This window comes from Malaclemys terrapin, chromosome 10, assembly GCF_027887155.1.
Source record: "Malaclemys terrapin pileata isolate rMalTer1 chromosome 10, rMalTer1.hap1, whole genome shotgun sequence".
Taxonomy (NCBI): Eukaryota; Metazoa; Chordata; order Testudines; family Emydidae; genus Malaclemys; species Malaclemys terrapin.
This window is the reverse complement of record NC_071514.1, coordinates 19,660,009-19,677,257: the sequence shown is the minus strand read 5'-3', so window position 1 is coordinate 19,677,257 and position 17,249 is coordinate 19,660,009. Positions and strand designations below refer to the sequence as shown.

Sequence of the window (17,249 nt, the reverse complement as noted above, 5' to 3'; positions counted from 1 at the left end):
AAAAGACGTAATAATAGTAATACCTTTCATGTTCATGCTAATCATGCATTATCATTGCATCCAATCAAAACCCCTAAGGTTGAAGCATCTAATTTAGAATCTGAAGTCCAGGACTTGATGCAAATAGAGATTTGAGAATGTTTGTTGTACTAGAAGTACAAAAGGGGGGGGTTGTGGAAGCAGAGAAAAGAACTGACAGAAGGGAACTGCAATGCATGATGGTTGTTAGCAAGAGTCAGGCTTCGTTAGCAAGAGACAGTCTTTGTTAGCAAGAGTCAAGCTAGCTGTGACCCTGATAACCCTGATAACGCGAGATTTGTAGAAGCCAGGATTGTGTGAGGATTGTGTGAGACGGGTGAGAAAGAGCTGTGTAAGAAGTCATTGTGACCTCAGTATAGATAAGGTGTAGAAGACCTTGTGTAGATAAGGTATAGAAACTAATTGTATGTAGGCAAGAGTCAAAACAAGTAAGGAAATGAGATATCAAGATGGCCTATGTATAAACAAAATGCAGCTGTCCCTCATAGTTTCTGTAATGAAAGGTATAAATGCTTGCTGTAATTAGTTACCAGAGAGAGACCTACTTGCTCTCTCCTCTGCACATGTGAGAGTTAATAATAAAGCCTCTGACTTGCTGCACCTAAACAAAAATAGTGAGAACTCAGTTTTTCTCCGACACTATTTTTTTTTTACTAGCCTCTCAGGGGTTTTTTTTTGTATTATTTGTTAGCAACTCCTTCCAGTTTAGTATCAAACTGCATTTGAATTCATTAATATGCATTTTTAGTTCACTTCACGTTGACTGATGGCAATGTTCGGTAAGACTAAATCTAACCCCAGCCCCATGGAAATCCATCTAAATATCTCCATCACCTCAATACATTGCTGGTTATCCTTAGTGAACTGTTTGTAGTCCTTCAGCCAGTTTTCAGCCCTTGTAAAAATCCAAAAAATCCAGATATATTTAATCTGATGTATTTCCCTCATCCACATTAATTTACTGCACTATGTCCCCAATTCAGCAACTTACTTAAACTCATGTCTAACATTAAGCACAAATAGCCCATTTAAAACACGGTTAACTACCTTTTCATAACTATTGTTCTTCGAGATGTGTTGCTCATGTACATTCCATTCTAGAGTGTGCGTGCCCATTTGCACAGTCATTGGAGATTTTTGCCTTAGCGGTATCCGTAGGGCTGGCATTGGCGCCCCCTTGAGTGCCGTGCTCATGCGTCGGTATATCAGGCACCGCCAGCCCTATGCCCTCTCAGTTCCTTCTTGCCGGCAACTCCAACAGAGGGGCAAGAGGGTGGGTAATGGAATGGACATGAGCAACACATCTTGAAGAACAACAATTATGAAAAGGTAGGTAACCGTTTTTTCTTCAAGAGCTTGCTCATGTCGATTCGATTCTAGGTTACTCATAAGCAATGTCAATGGAGGTGGGCTCAGCATTCATGTTCTTACAGTGTGCAGCACTGCTCTGCCAGAGCCAGCATCATCCCAGGCCTGCTGGGTAAGTGCATAATGGGAAGTAAACATGTGGACAGACAACCAGATAGCAGCTCTACAGATCTCTTGGATCAGCCCCTGAACCAGGAAGGCCACTGATGACGCTTGCGCTCTAGTTGAGTGTGCCTTGACTATTGCCAGTGGAGGCACTTTGGCCGGCTCATAGCAGTAGATGTAGGCTATGATCCAGAACGAAATCCTTTGAGCAGATACTGGATGACCTTTCATTCTGTCTGCCACCACAACGAACAGCTACGTTGACTTGCGAAATGGCTTTGTCCTTTGTCGATGTAGAATGACAGAGGCCTGCTGACATCCAGGGTGTGCAACCTTCTCCCTCTTCCAATTTATGAGGCTTTGGGAAGAAGACAGATAAGTATATGTCCTGGCCAGTATGAAACTAGGAAACTACCTCAGGCAGGAATGTTGGGTGTGGCCACAGCTGGGCCTTATCCTTGCAGAATTCCATATAGGGTGGTTCTGAAGTAAGTGCCCTGATCTCAGACACCCTGCAGGAAGACGTTACCGCAACCAGGAACGAAACCTTCCAGGAAAGAAGGAGAAGGGAGCAGGAAGCCAGAGGTTCAAAGGGAGGCCCCATGAGCCTCGACAGCACGAGCTTCAAGTCCCAGGAAGAGATACTCGGTGAGTCTTGGCAGGATGGCTTGGAAGCTGGATGAAGGACAGACTCCATGAGGAGAGCCCACAAACAAATATCCCACTCCCTCTGAGTCCTGGGCCGAAAGTTCTTACAAATACAGCACTTGTCCTTCACATGTGATTCCCCCAAGCACTTCAGGCAGCTGCTGTGGTGGTCACTTACAGGCATAGGCCTGTTTCAGTCTACGCAGGGTTTAAACCCAGGAGACCCGGGCATGCCCCGCCTGGGGCAAAGTCCCCACTGAGATTCTAACTTCTAATTACTAACTACACTTAACAACTACTTAACTCTAACTACTATAAACAAACTATTTAAAAGGTCCTAAAGCTCGAGTCAGTAGAGATGAAACTGCGAGCCCTTGCTATGTAAGGAAAGGCACTCTGACTAACCACCACGAGTTGCAAGAAGGAACTGAGAGGGTGTAGAGCTGGAGGCACCTGATATACCGACGCATGGCACGGCACTCAAAGGGGCACCATCACTGGGCCTACGGATACCGCTAAGGCAAAAATCTCTAATAACCACGCACGTGGGTGCATGCACACCTTAGAATAGAATGGACATAAGCAAGCATTTGAAGAAGCATTAGGCATGCACTTGCCCCTTGAACACACCCAGGATGCTGGAACAAACTTTATTGTGGGGGTGCAGATGATGGAAGCCATGGAAACCAGAGGAGTAGACTTCCTAATGTGGTTGGGGGTGCCTACTCCCTCCCCTCCAGCACCTCCTGCATGCCACAGAACAGCTGTTTGCGGTGGGCGGGAGGTACTGGGAGGGAGTGGGAGGAGCTGATGGGGGCGGCTACCGGTGGGTGCTCCAGTCGGCGCCTATGATGGAAACCATGCATTTGGTGTTTGTTATTACTACTTCAAGCCACCACCCCCAGCTAGTTCCAGCACTACTGAACACACCTTGCAGATCTGGGGCTCACAGGTGTTACTTAAGAGCATTTTAGTCTGATTTTGAGGGAACAATCAGCTCAGTTACAGAAAAATATAAAACCTTACTCGTGTCAATTAGTAAGCCTATTTGCTGAAGTAAGTGCTACTCAATGTCACTAAGGGTTGCAGAATCTAGCCCAACATTTTTGATTTTCAACTCTTTGGCTACAGTAGGCTCTTTCCATTTCTAAGACACATATGCTCAATTCTTATTTTATTAAAAAATCATTTTTGGCCCAACATTCAATCATCATTACATTTTATGACTTTCTTTGAAGATGAAACATGTAAAATTACTTATTTTTGAGAAACCACTTGTTACAGCATGTATTTTTATTCAAGAAAAAAAACTTAGTTGCTGTCAATGGTTTTGTTAATGTCACACATTAAAGAAATCCAAAGCAACCCTGGCTTTTTACCAGATAGCTTACTTTAAATGTAATAGTACATTTATTTAAACGTGGTTCTCCTAAACATCAATAGCACAAATTGTCCCAAAATTATTTTACCTCTAGTTTGGCAGAAAACTTCTTTTATGTAATTCAAAAAATATTATTTATTTGTTATTTTTATTATTTGTTATTTTGTATGGTTTTGTATTTTGTATGGTCTATTTTTTCTCAGTATGAAGCAAGTTCCATTTTTATTACCAAAGCTTAAGGAGAACCTTGAACTAAAGCATTGTGACTGCTAGATCTGGTGAATGTTCTTTTGGTGAAGTGTTGTTAACTGTGGTTATTTAGAAACAGCAGTTGTTTAGAAAAAGCAAGCAAATTCCATGGATACCAAAGACATCACTGCTTTTAGAATTTGTATACTGTTCCCACTGAGCAGGGGTGATGATGGTGGTATGTTCCCACTAACCCATCTGAGGTGACTTCCTTTCATGCTCAGTGAGCAGCCTCCTTCGAAAGTTCTCCACAGTCAGATAAAGCCCAGTAGAGAGGACACCAGACTGCTTTACCTTTTATTTTAATTTTACTTCCAACATACTTTAATTTCTTATACAAATGTGAGCTGAGATTTCCAGAGGAGCCCAAGGTAATTCATTGGGAAATTCAATGGGATTTGGGCATTTTACAAAGGCATTAATAAAAGGATAAAGGAGAACTCTACAGGTGGAGGTAGAGAGGTGGGCAAAGAGACAATTGTTCATAGATTTTTAAGGCCAGAAGGCACAATTATGATAATTTAATCTCACCTCCTGCATAATACAGGAAATAAAATTTCACCCACTGATGATTTCTACTTGAGCTAGAGCATTTCTTCTGTCCACACCGTCGCTTTTCGTCGTTAAAACTTTTGTCGTTCAAGGGGGTGTTTTTTCACATCCCGGAGTGACAAAAGTTTTAATGATGAAAGTGCCAGTGTAGACAAAGCCTAAGTGACAAAGGGTATGTCTACACTGCAATGAAAAAAAACAGTTACTCAACTTCTTGTAACTGTTGTTCTTCGAGATGTGTTGTTCATGTCCATTCCAAGCAGGTGTGTGCGCGCCGCGTGCACGCCAGCCGGAAGATTTTACAATAGCAGCGTCCGTAGGGTCGGCTCCGGCACCCCCTGGAGTGGCGCCCTCATGGCGCTGTATATAGGGGCCAGCCGACCCCCCCACCCTCTCAGTTCCTTCTTGCCGATACTCCGACAGAGGGGTAGGAGGGTGGGTATTGGAATGGACATGAACAACACATCTTGAAGAACAACAGTTACGAGAACGTGAGTAACCATTTCTTCTTCTTCGAGTGATTGTTCATGTCCATTCCAAGCAGGTGACTCACAAGCCCGAGTCTAGGCGGTGGGGTCGGAGGTCACTGCAGACTGGAGGACTGCACGGCCAAATGCAGCATCCTCCCTGGCCTGGTGCGTGATAGCGTAGTGCGACATAAAGGTGTGGATTGAGGACCAGGTGGCCGCTCTACAAATTCCTGCATCGGGACCTGGACCAGGAACGCAGCTGAAGAGGCCTGCGCTCTCGTGGAGTGGGCCGTGATAGGCGGGGCTGGTATATTGGCCCGACTGTAGCACTCCTGGATGTAGGTTCTGATCCAAGCCGAGATTCGCTGTGATGTGACCGGGAGCCCTTTGATCTTATCAGCCACGGCGGCGAAAAGCTGGGTTGACTTCTTGAAGGATCTTGTCCTTTCGATATAGAATGCGAGAGCCCTGCGAACGTCCAGGGAGTGCAGTCTACGCTCCTTCGCAGAGGAGTGTGGTTTTAGATAAAATACCAGGAGAAAAATGTCTTGACCCATGTGAAACTGGGAAACCACCTTAGGCAGGAACGCTGGGTGCAGCCTGAGTTGGACCTTGTCCTTGTGGAAGACAGTGTATGGAGATTCAGATGTTAAAGCTCTGAGTTCTGACACTCTGCGGGCTGATGTGATAGCCACCAAAAATGCTACCTTATATGAAAGATATAACAGCGAGCACGAGGCCAGCGGTTCGAAGGGGGGCCCTGTAAGGGCGGACAGGACCAAATTGAGGTCCCAAGCAGGGACAGGTTGACGAATATGCAGGAACAATCTGTCAAGGCCCTTAAGGAACCGTCCAACGAGTGGGTTCGCAAACACTGAGGTCCCCCCCTCTCCAGGGTGGAACGCCGAAATTGCAACAAGGTGTACTCGTACCGACGAGAGAGTTAGTCCCAGATGTCTCAGATGTAGCAAATAGTCCAATATGAGAGGGACCGGGGCGAGCAAGGGGGCCTGACCCCATTGTGTGGCCCAGAGGGAGAAGCGCTTCCACTTGGCCAAGTACGTGGTCCTTGTCGAGGGCTTCCTGCTGCCCAACAGGACCTGTCTGACATGATGAGAGCATTGCAACTCCACTGGGTTTAGCCATGGAGCATCCAAGCTGTAAGGTGGAGCGACTCCAGGTTCGGGTGAAGGAGGGGACCGTGATCCTGTGTGATCAAGTCCTGTAGTAGAGGCAACGTGAGTGGAACCCTCTAGACATGTGCAGGAGAGACGTCTACCAGTGCTGGTGCGGCCACGCAGGTGCTATCAGGATGAGCCGAACGTGATCCCTGCGGGTCTTGAGGATTACTCTGTGAATCATGGGAATCGGGGGAAAGGCGTAAAAAAGCCCATCTGCCCAACGGAGGAGAAAAGCGTCTGTTAGGGACCCCAGACTGCATCCCATGAGGGAGCAGAATTGGCAACACTTCCTGTTCTCGCTGGAGGCAAACAAGTCCACCTGGGGATGACCCCAGAGTCGGAAAATTGAGAGAACTATATCCGAGTAGATAGACCACTCGTGACCCTGGAACAAGCGGCTGAGGGCGTCCGCGAGCCCGTTGTGAGTGCCCGGGAGGTAGGATGCTGTCAGCTGAATTACGTTCTGTACGCAAAAGTCCCATAATGCGAGGGCCTCCTGGCAAGGGGAGAGGAGCGAGCACCACCCTGTTTGTTGATATAAAACATCGTTGGAGTATTGTCTGTGAGGACAGAAACGCACCTGCCTGCCAGCTGGGACTTGAATGCTATGCGTGCGAGGCGTACCGCTCGTAATTCCCTGACATTGATGTGCAGTGAAAGATCCTCCCGCAACCAAAGACCTTGGGTTCTGAGGTGGCCCAGATGTGCTCTCCATCCCTGATCCGATGCGTCCGTTACCAGGGAGAGGGAGAGCTCAGGGTCGAGGAAAGGAACTCCCGCGCAGACCACCCGCGGGTCGAGGCACCATTGAAGGGAGTCCAACACCGGCCGAGGTAACGTCACCACTGATTCTAGGGAGTCCCTGACTGGCCGATAAACCCCTGCCAACCAAGACTGGAGTGGGTGCAGACTGAGTCTGGCGTGTCTCACCACGTAGGTACATGCTGCCATGTACCCTAGTAATTTGGGACAGCTTCTTACTGTGGTGGTAGGGTAACTTTGGAGGCCGAGAATGATGTTGGATATAGTTAGGAATCTGGCCTCTGGGAGATATGCTCTGGCCTGTGTCGAGTCCAGAACTGCTCCTATGAATTCGATTTTTTTAGTTGAAGATAGTGTGGACTTGGCCTCGTTGAGTAAGAGGCCGAGTGAGCAGAAGGTCTGCCTGATGAAGACCACCTGAGCCTCCACCAGTGCCTTGGTCCTGCCCTTGATGAGCCAATCGTCCAGGTAGGGAAATACCTGGATCCCCTGTCTGCACAGGAAGGCTGCCACGACTGCCATGCACTTCGTGAAGACCCTTGGGGCTGCTGACAAACCAAAGGGCAGAACCGTAAACTGAAGATGAGCGTTGCCCATGAGAAACCTGAGGTAACGCCTGTGCTGAGGGATTATCGCGATATGAAACTATGCATCCTTTAAGTTGAGGGCGGCATACTAGTCTCCTGGATCCATGGAAGGAATGATGGAGGACAGGGAGACCATGCGGAACTTGAGCTTCTTCACAAACTTGTTGAGACGCCGCAAGTCCAGAATAGGTCTGAGGCCCCCTTTCGCTTTCGGAATTAGGAAATATTGGGAATAGAAGCCCTTGCCCCGTAGCTCCTGAGGAACCTCCTCCACTGCCCCTGATGTGAGGAGGGACTGAACTTCTTTAAGTAGAAGTTGCTCATGAGAGGGGTCCCTGAAGAGGGACGGAGAGGGGGGCTGGTGGAGTGGGAGGGTGGAGAACTGGATAGAATATCCCTCCTCTACCGTGCAAAGCACCCAAGTGTCCGATGTGATCCGGGCCCACGCACGATAGAAGGGGGACAGATATGATGAAAAGGTAAGGTTGAACGGATCTGGGGCTCTGACTGGGAGGGCATCCTCGACCAAGCCATCAAAATGGTGGTCTAGGCCCCTGTGTAGGCCTTGGTTGGGCAGATGACTGTCCGAAGGGCTGCTGTTGTTGCCTCCTCCTGCCCGTTCTCGGCCTTCTATGCAAGGCATCCCCTCGATTTTGAGGCTGGTACAGTCAAGCGGCCTGCGGCGGCCTGAATTGCCTATGCTGAGTAACAGGGCTGTGTAGGCCTAAAGAACGGAGGGTGGTTCGTGAATCCTTTAGGTATGGAGCCTCTTATCAGTCTTTTCCGAGAAGAGCATGGGCCCTTCAAAGGGCAGGTCCTGGATCGTTTGTTGGACCTCGTGAGGGAGGCCGGAAACTTGAAGCCAGGCTCAAGACCAGACCAGTGGCCAACGTGCGTGAGGCTGAATCGGCCGCATCCAAGGCCGCCTGGAGGAAAGCCCGGGTAATTAATCTCCCCTCTTCAACAAGGGCCGAAAACTCGGTTCATGAGTCGTATGGGAGGAGGTCCATGAACCTGGACAAAGCCGAACATGTGTTGTGTCCATACCAGCTCACTATGGCTTGCTGATTGGCAATGCGCAACTGCAGGCCCCCCGTTGAATATACCTTGCGCCCGAAGAGGTCCAACTTTTTAGCCTCTCTATTTTTAGGTGTAGCCCCCTGAAAACCCTGGCGTTCCCTCTGGTTGGCCGCATCTACCACTAGGGAGTCCGGTGGCGGGGGTGTATAAAGATGTTCATACCCCTTGGTTGGAACAAAATATCGCCTCTCAGTCTTTTTGGCCGTAGGGGCCAATGAGGCTGGAGTTTGCCACAAGGTGCGGGTTGTGTCCGCAATGTTTTTTATGAGAGGTAGGGCTACCCTAGATGGGCCTGACGGGGTCAGGATAGCAATCACAGGATCTGTGTCCACCTCGATCTCCTCGGTCTGTATCGAGAGGCTTTGGGCCGCTCGAGTAAGGAGCTGTTGGAGGATCCTATTGTCCTCTAGGGCCGGTGCCGCTGAAGTTCCCACTACTGCCTCATCCAGAGATGAAGACGAAGATGTCCCTTGTAGAGGGCCTTCATCTACCACCTCTCCCTCTACAAGGGCCTGCGGCACACAGTACTCAGGCTGCGCAGCCGGTACGGGCTCAAGATGCGGCACCGTGGCCGGTACCGGGGTCGCCACCGAGCGACGAGGTGTGCTGGACGGTGTCTGCGCCATTGGGAGCAAGGTCCCCGTCGGTGCCGTTGTTTGACCAGGGGGTGCCCTGTCCCTTTGTGGCACACTCCTGTCAGACGGCGGTGCCGGTGGTGGTGGCATTAGCGGCGGGGCTGCCGACGTTGAAGAGACAGATGCGGCTCGTGAGCGGGGTCTGTACGCCTGACCCAGTGACTGATGGTAGGCCCACGGTGTCCAGAACAGCCATTAGGGGGGGGCGGTTGCCACTGCTGCTGCTGCCACTGCAGTGGGTAAGGTTGGGTACTTGTACGCGAGGACGATCGCCTGCTCCTCGATCTGTTAGAGTGGTACGAGTCCGCCTCCGAGTCAGAAGTCTCTGAGTAGGAGGACATAGGAGGCGCGGTACCCACTGTCGCTGGAGGGGGTGCTTTGACCGGTGCCACTATGGTGACGCGGCGTGGAGAGCGTGGCAAGAGCATCGCCGGTTTGCCCCTAGAGTGGTAATGGGGCCGAGCGGTAGCCGGAGGGTCTCTGCACCGGTGCAGCAACGCCGGCACCGGGAGGCTCAAGAGGTCTGATGTGGCCTCGAACACCTCCGGCATCGATGGGAGGCGCACCTCCTCCATCATGTCCGGGATCTAGGCCTTTCTGGACTCAACCGTACCCTCTCCGGGGCGGGAGTCAACAGGATGGCCGGATGGGTCTGCAGCGCAAGTTGTCCTGTAACACTCGTGGACAGCGCTGGAGCTTTAGAGTCCCGGTGGGGAGATTGTTCCCTCAGCGGCCTGTTCTTTTTAACCGGCACTGGCAATGGAGAGCGGCGTCTTATAGAGGATGGTTTCTTATGCGCTGACTCTCTCCAGTGCCGGGGTTTCAAGGCCTTGGCCTCACGACTTATCTCCGGTGCCGGGGCACTGCGTACCCGAGGATGAAGTGCTGGGTGCCGGCTCGGAAGGCCCAGGATCTGACTGCGGCCACAGGGCTGCGTCCATTAGGAGGACTTTAAGTCTCTGCTCTCTATCCTTGAGAGTCCTGGGGCGAAAAGCCCTGCAGATACTGCACCGATCCCTTTGGTGGGTCTCTCCGAAGCACCTTAAGCACGAAGAGTGCGGGTCACTCTTAGGCATAATTTTCCCGCAGTCCCGGCAGAGTTTGAACCCTGGGGACCCGGGCATGCCCCAGCGGGGCAACGAAAAGTTGGGGAACCCCCCAACTAATATCTAACTAACTAACTAACACTAAACTAACTATTTACAACAACGACGGAACACTGCCACGATTACTGAAGAGCAAGCGAAGTTCCAGCTAGCCGTCACCAGCGGTAAGAAGGAACTAAGAGGGTGGGGGGTCGGCTGGCCCCTATATACAGCGCCATGAGGGCGCCACTCCAGGGGGCGCCAGAGCCGACCCTACGGTTGCTGCTATAGTAAAATCTTCCGGCTGGCATGCACGCGGCGCGCACACACCTGCTTGTAATGGACATGAACAATCACTCAAAGAAGAACCCATGGCACTGAGGCTATGTATACACTACTGCGGTAAGTCAACCTACGCTACACAACTCCAGCTACACGAATAACGTAGCTGGAGTCGACGTACCTTAGGTCAAGTTACCACAGGATCTAGACTGCGGGGGGTTGACAAGAGAAACTCTCCCATCGACTTACCTTACTCTTCCCATCGGGGGTAGAGCACAGGGGTCAACTGGAGCGCGATCTGCTGTCGACTTGGTGGGTCTTCACTAGACCCACTAAATCAACTGCCACTGGATAGATCTCAGAGAGTCGATCCCGGCTGTAGTGCAGATGTAGCCTGAGTCTCAGAGCCTGGGTCAATTGATTTGGGTTCACAGGGCTTAGGCTGTGGGGCTAAAAATATCAGTGTAGATGTTTGGGTTTGGTCTGGAGCCTGGGCTCTGAGACCCTCCCCTTTTGTTGGCTCAAGCCCAAGCCTGAACAACTACACTGCTATGTTTAGCTCCACAGTTGACACAGACTCAGACTTGGCACTATGGGTTTTTCTTTACAGACATACACAGGGAGCCCATAATATCCCCTGGTAACTTTTTCCAATGATTGATTACCCTCACTGTTAAAGTGCACCATATTTTTAGTCTGAATTTGTCTAGCATCAACTTCCATTGAATGCCTTTGTGTGGTATATCTACTAACAATTGGGTTTGTTTAGTTTGGAAAAGAGAAGACTGAGAGGGGACATGATAGCAGTTTTCAGGTATCTAAAAGGGTGTCATAAGGAGGAGGGAGAAAACTTGTTCACCTTAGCCTCTAAGGATAGAACGAGAAGCAATGGGCTTCAACTGCAGCAAGGGAAGTTTAGGTTGGACATTAGGAAAATGTTCCTAACTGTCAGGGTGGTTAAACACTGGAATAAATTGCCTAGGGAGGTTGTGGAATATCCATCTCTGGAGATATTTAAGAGTAGGTTAGATAAATGTCTATCAGGGATGGTCTAGCCATGGTCCTGCCATGAGGGCAGGGGACTGGACTCGATGACCTCTCGAGGTCCCTTCCAGTCCTAAAATCTATGAGTCAAATCTTATAGAACCTGATTAAGTCACCTTAATCATCTTTTTAATATGCTAAATAAACAGAACTTCTTAAATCTCTCACTCTAGGTAAGGTTTTCTGGAACCCAAATCATTCTTGTGTCACTTTTCTGAACCATTCCAATTTTTGGAAGTGTGGACACCAGAAAAATAAATATCTATGTTAAATATATCAAAGGAGAATGAAGAATTACTGACTGAAAGCTTCAGGATTAAGCTAGCAAGTTGACAGGGAATAGAAGGATGCGGAAACCTGGCTATGGCAGAAGCTTGGCTTTGTCAGAATAAGCTGAAATGTGTAAATTTGTGCTGGTGAGTGGTAGTGTGAAAGTCTATGAGAAACTTTGAGGGAAGAGAGCTGCCATTATAAATTAGAGGTATACACATACATTTTCTTGGAGAGAGACAAAGCAACCATAAAATGAAAAATATGTGTCTGGACTTGAGCTCATCAAAAGCAGTTTGTGACAATTTCTTACTACAAATTAAACTTGATTGAGGATTTATCTTTCAGCATCCTTCATCTTTCTAGTAGAGGGATGGTAGTGGTGGTGGTAGTGGTATTTCCTTTTTTTTTTTTTCCCCTTTTCCAAACACTTTTTCTGGCTCATCATCATAGTTATTTGATACTTTGGTTGTTTAATGAAGACCAATCCTGATTTTTCTCAATAATTTTTGAGAGTTTGTATTCAACTTTGTTTCAAGACTTAATATTCATGTGGAACAGATGAAGTTGCTCATCCATTTTAGTGTTCAAGTTTACAGCACTTCAGCTCTTCTGACTCATGTCAACATGATTTATTTTTATAGATATTAAAGGTCACAAGCTGGATTTTATTTTGCTTTGGCTGTAAATTTTAAATCTATAGTCAGTAACTTTTCTGATCACTATAAAATTTGTTCTGCTGTTTCTTTGGTACTGTTAAGAACAGCTTATGTGAGAGAGCCAATGTAGCATAGTGGTCTATGAGTAAGAAGTCTGTCATCTGTTCACAGCTTTGTCACCACTTCACTTGTGTGATCTTGGATAAATCACTTGAAATCCATGCTTCTTGGTTTATCCATCTGTAAAATTAGTATACCACCTCTCTACTGCATAGGGCGTTGAAGAGACATAATATTTGCAAATGACTTTGAGAACCTTGAGTAAAAGTACATATTTCATATATATATATGTATGTATGAAGAGAACTGCCTCATTAAAATTAAAGTGGTGTTACCCGTCTCATCCTCTGTAGAAGGAGGGGAGTATGTTTTACAATAGAAAAGAAAGCAAAAAATATCAGATAGGATTAAGTACAAATATTATATATATATATATATATACACAAAGTATTTTTGTACTTAATCCTATCTGATATTTTTTGCTTTCTTTTCTATTGTAAAACATACTCCCCTCCTTCTACAGAGGATGAGACGGGTAACACCACTTTAATTTTAATGAGGCAGTTCTCTTCATCCATTATAGATTATTCTCAAGAGCATAAGGAAATAAAGCTAACTGGTTGCAGACTGTAATACTACTGAAAACACTTTGGTTACACTGTCCATATGCTAATTTGGAGAGCTTTGTGTGTGGTTACAGAGATTATTTGATGCAGATCAAACTTAATTAGTTTAACAATCTTATCAGGACCAGTACAGTCTTCTACTTTTTGTTAAATAGTTATCAACTGTGTTTTAAATCCTGAGAGACTATCTTGTGCGGTTAACATGTTCTAATCCTATGGAAATTAACGGCAAAATACATGCCAAGCTGTCTCCCTGAAGTTCTCTTCTTTCTGTTCTTTCACTTTTTCAGCTTTCATATCTCCCTCACAAATTTTTCTCTGCAAAAAGACTGTAGTCTCATGTGGCTATGTCACTCAAACACCTATTTAACTGATCCTTGGCCTACAGGCTTCTCAGAGAGACAAGGTGGGTAATGTAATATCTTTTATTGGATCAACTTCTGTTGGTGAGAGAAACACACTTTTCAGCTTACACAGAGCTCTTCTTCAGGTCTGAGAAATGGACTCAGTGTCACCACTAAATACAAGATGAAACAGATTGTTTAGCATAAGTAGTTAATACATATTTTAAGGGACCATGCAAGGTGAAGGGCCTGTTAACTGGAGATAATAACAGAATAACTCGTGAACTTGCAGATGCTATGATGGCTCATGCTGCTTTGCTCAGTTTTCATTCAAAGATCTTGGTATCAACCAAATTCTTTTAATTTAAAATCCAAGACTGAGCTTATGATGCTTGTGCTCTCCCAGTAAAAATGTTATTTCATCCCTGCTTTTCCTCTCCCTTTAAATCTGTTTTTATTTTTCCTGACTTCAAAGCTTGTAATCCTTGGAGTCATCTGAGTCTGATTAATATGAGCCTCAAAAAAAGAAAATAAAGTTCTGACTGTGAAACTGTCTTGTACCATCTCACTAGGATACAAAGATTCTTAATCATGCCTGTATCACGTTCTAACTGAACTATTCCTAATAAATCATGTATACTCTATCACTTCCCTCAAGAGTATGCTTCTTTTGTACCACTCAGCTGTTGAGATTGCAGAAACTTACTCCTTATCTAAGAGAATTTCCCTGGTCTCCAGTGAAACATCAGTGTCTTTAAAATTATTTTGCTTACACTGAAGTCATTACCATGTTCCTTTATACACTGCCTTGGAGAGCTTATTATCTCATACTTCCCAAGGCATACCCAACTTTCCATTTTAAGTAAAGATTAGTGCTTGATCTCAGCTAGGATTAGTAGCATTAAATCCCCATAATATGAAATAGAATGTACTACCTTTCTAGAGTTGTATTCTCAGGGTACATCTATACTATGATAGAAGACCTGCAGCATGGCTGCGGCTGGCCCAGGTCAATTGACTCTGACTTGGGCTACAGGGCTATAAAATTAGTGTGTAGACTTTTGGTCTCTGGGGTTACGTCTACACTGCAATTAGACATGCACAGCTGGCCCATGCCAGCTGATTCGGGCTCATGGGGCTTGGGCTGTGGGACTGTTTAATTGCAGTGTAGATGTTCAGGCTCAGGGTGGAGTCCACGCTCTAGAACCCTGAGAGGTGGGAGGGTCCCAAAGCTCGATGTAGGAGGGTCCAGAGCTTGGGCTGCAACCCACGTCAGAACATCTACACTGCAAATTAAACAGCCCCATAGCCCGAGCCCCGCGAGCCTGAGTCATCTGGCATGGGCCAGCCATGGGTATCCTAATGGCAGTACAGTACAGGCATACCCTGAGACCCCACTAGCCCCCAGCCCCTCCCCTTCTGCACAAGGCCCTGCCCCTCATCCTTCCGTTCTGCCCCCATCCTCTGCAGAAGTCCAGAGCACCCCCACCATGGCCCCCAACCCTCTGCCCCTAACCTGAGCCCCGAAGCGCTGGAAAGCCAGGGGGCATGGTTCCAGCATCCCAAGTGCCGGGCGGGCAGCGCAGCCGCAGAGCCAGCACCAGCCACCATGCCAGCGCTCCCCAGCCCCAGCCCAGAAGAGCAGGAAGGAATTGCACTGCAGGAAAGGGCATGGGGGTGGAGCGTGGGCAGGGCCATGCCAGGCTGTTTGGGGAGGCATAGTCTCCCCTGGCCTATGATACCCGCCACCCATGCTGCAGCCTGAGCCTGAATTCTACACTGCTATTTCATAGCCCCACAGCCTGAGCACTGCAAGCTTGGGTCAGTTGACCCATGGCCAGAAATTCATTGCTGTGGGAGTTTTACTGCCACATAGACATATCCTAAAGAATCTGAAGAACTCAGAGGTTTCTCTGCTACTGTAGTGAGACTTCTGCCTCACAGGTCCATTTCACTGCTCCTTGTCACTTGCATCATATATCTATACGATTTTCCATTGTTTTTTCCTGTTTGTGCTTTATCTGATGCAAAATGCTTCATATGGGGTAAAAAAAACTGCACCAAGGTAGAATCAGAATATTTTAGCCATATAAAGATATATGATAGCTATACATGAGATCTCTAACAAATGTTACATTTAAAAGGTCAACTGCATCAGTGTTTTGTTTAACTTGGTTTCCCCAATGCAGGGTTCATAAAGACACACATGGATTGTTTTAAAATTGGGGCTAAATATGAATAGTGTATTTCATAGATAAAAGTGAGATATGTGGTAAATAAAAGCTCCATGCCACTAGTAAAACTCTACACCTTTACTCCTCGTGCATTTTTTACTCCTTTTTTGTCCTGCTTTCCCCTCCCCACCCACCCCCGCCCACTACCACCCTTTCCAGAGCCCCTAAGTATCATTTCTGGACATATGTGCAATTTTGGCAGTCAGCATTTTGAAAAACAAGGTTTTTTATTTTAATTTATTCTTACTAGAAGCAATCAAAATAAATGAATATAGATTTCATGCCTTTTTCTTTATTAAGAGGATTATATGCTTTTGTATGCAGTTAGCACATTTCTAAATAAATTCATTTATTTATTAATTAATTGTACCATCTAATGACAGAGAAAAAAGGAGAAGTGTTAATTCATACATGATTATCATGATTTTTTTGAGAAAATTACTTTTATGCAGTTAATAAATTCTAAATATAAGTTGGCTAAATAACTGCACAAAGGATTAGTGATAGAAAGAGAAAATACGGACCATCACAATTGTTCTACCGCCTCCTTTCAGAGTTTTCCAAGAAAAGGTTTTTTTTTAAATCTCATAATATAAAAAGGCAGAGAGAAGGAAAAAGCAGCTTACTCCACTGATTGTCACTAGCCAAATGGCAGTAATACCGATGTGGGTGGATAGGTGTGTGTTCATATTTACCTGAATTCCTCGGTCAAAAGACGTAATTAATTTCTTTATTTAGACACATACCAGCTGCATAAAAAGCATATTTTTCTCTTAAAGTGAGGGAAAGTCATGAAATCTATATTTTTTACTGCTTCCACTAAAGAGAAATTAAATAAATTTTTTAAAATGCCCAAAACTGGCCAATGGTGCAAAAAAATGCACACTTGTTAAAAAAAACAATACATAAGGGACCTTGAAAGAGCAGAAGAGGGCAGGACAAAAAGCAGCAGGAAGGTATGGAAACCTGTCAAAAATACATAATGTGTAAAGTTAAAGAGTTACTACTACCCATTGCACTTTTCTAACAGGTAGGGGTATTATCCTCAATATTCTGGCCAAATTCTAAGTTGGGGATTACATTTTACCTACCTACATTCCCTCTGTAATTTTTCTTGGATAATGTATTCTTAACTGTCTGTGCTAAACCATTGGGTAGCACTCCTAGATGCTGTTAAACCATTGTTCCATTTCACTGTGAAAGTGATTGGACTTCACGACTGTTTGCTAAGTGAGTGTAAAAAAGCCGTTTATATAACGCTTTAGGATCCTTGAGAGTCACAACATAGATGCGTTATGGTTTTTATTGTCAATACTTCATACAAATGTTATGTCGCGTTGCAGAAAACCGGAAGTTTTGCAATTGACAAATAAGAGCACGATCAGTCAGCGTAGCCCCAATTGTTTTACAGTAATAAAAGACTTTGGCCATTATATGGGATAAATTAACAAAAGCTTTGAAAACGATTACTTTATTTTAATATTTATTTTTGGCATTTATTAATTTTAATCTATATATACAAGACTTGGGACAAGGATTTACCTCCATCGAATCTATCATCTGTGATTATAACCATTATAACACTGTG

At 46.1% G+C, this 17,249-nt stretch overlaps 1 protein-coding gene across 1 annotated transcript in view; it reads right to left on the bottom strand.

Moving 5' to 3' along the window:
• The window catches only part of ATP8B4 (ATPase phospholipid transporting 8B4 (putative)), a 170,594-nt gene that overhangs the window by 113,302 nt on the left and 40,043 nt on the right, over positions 1-17,249 (bottom strand). The window lies entirely within an intron of this gene.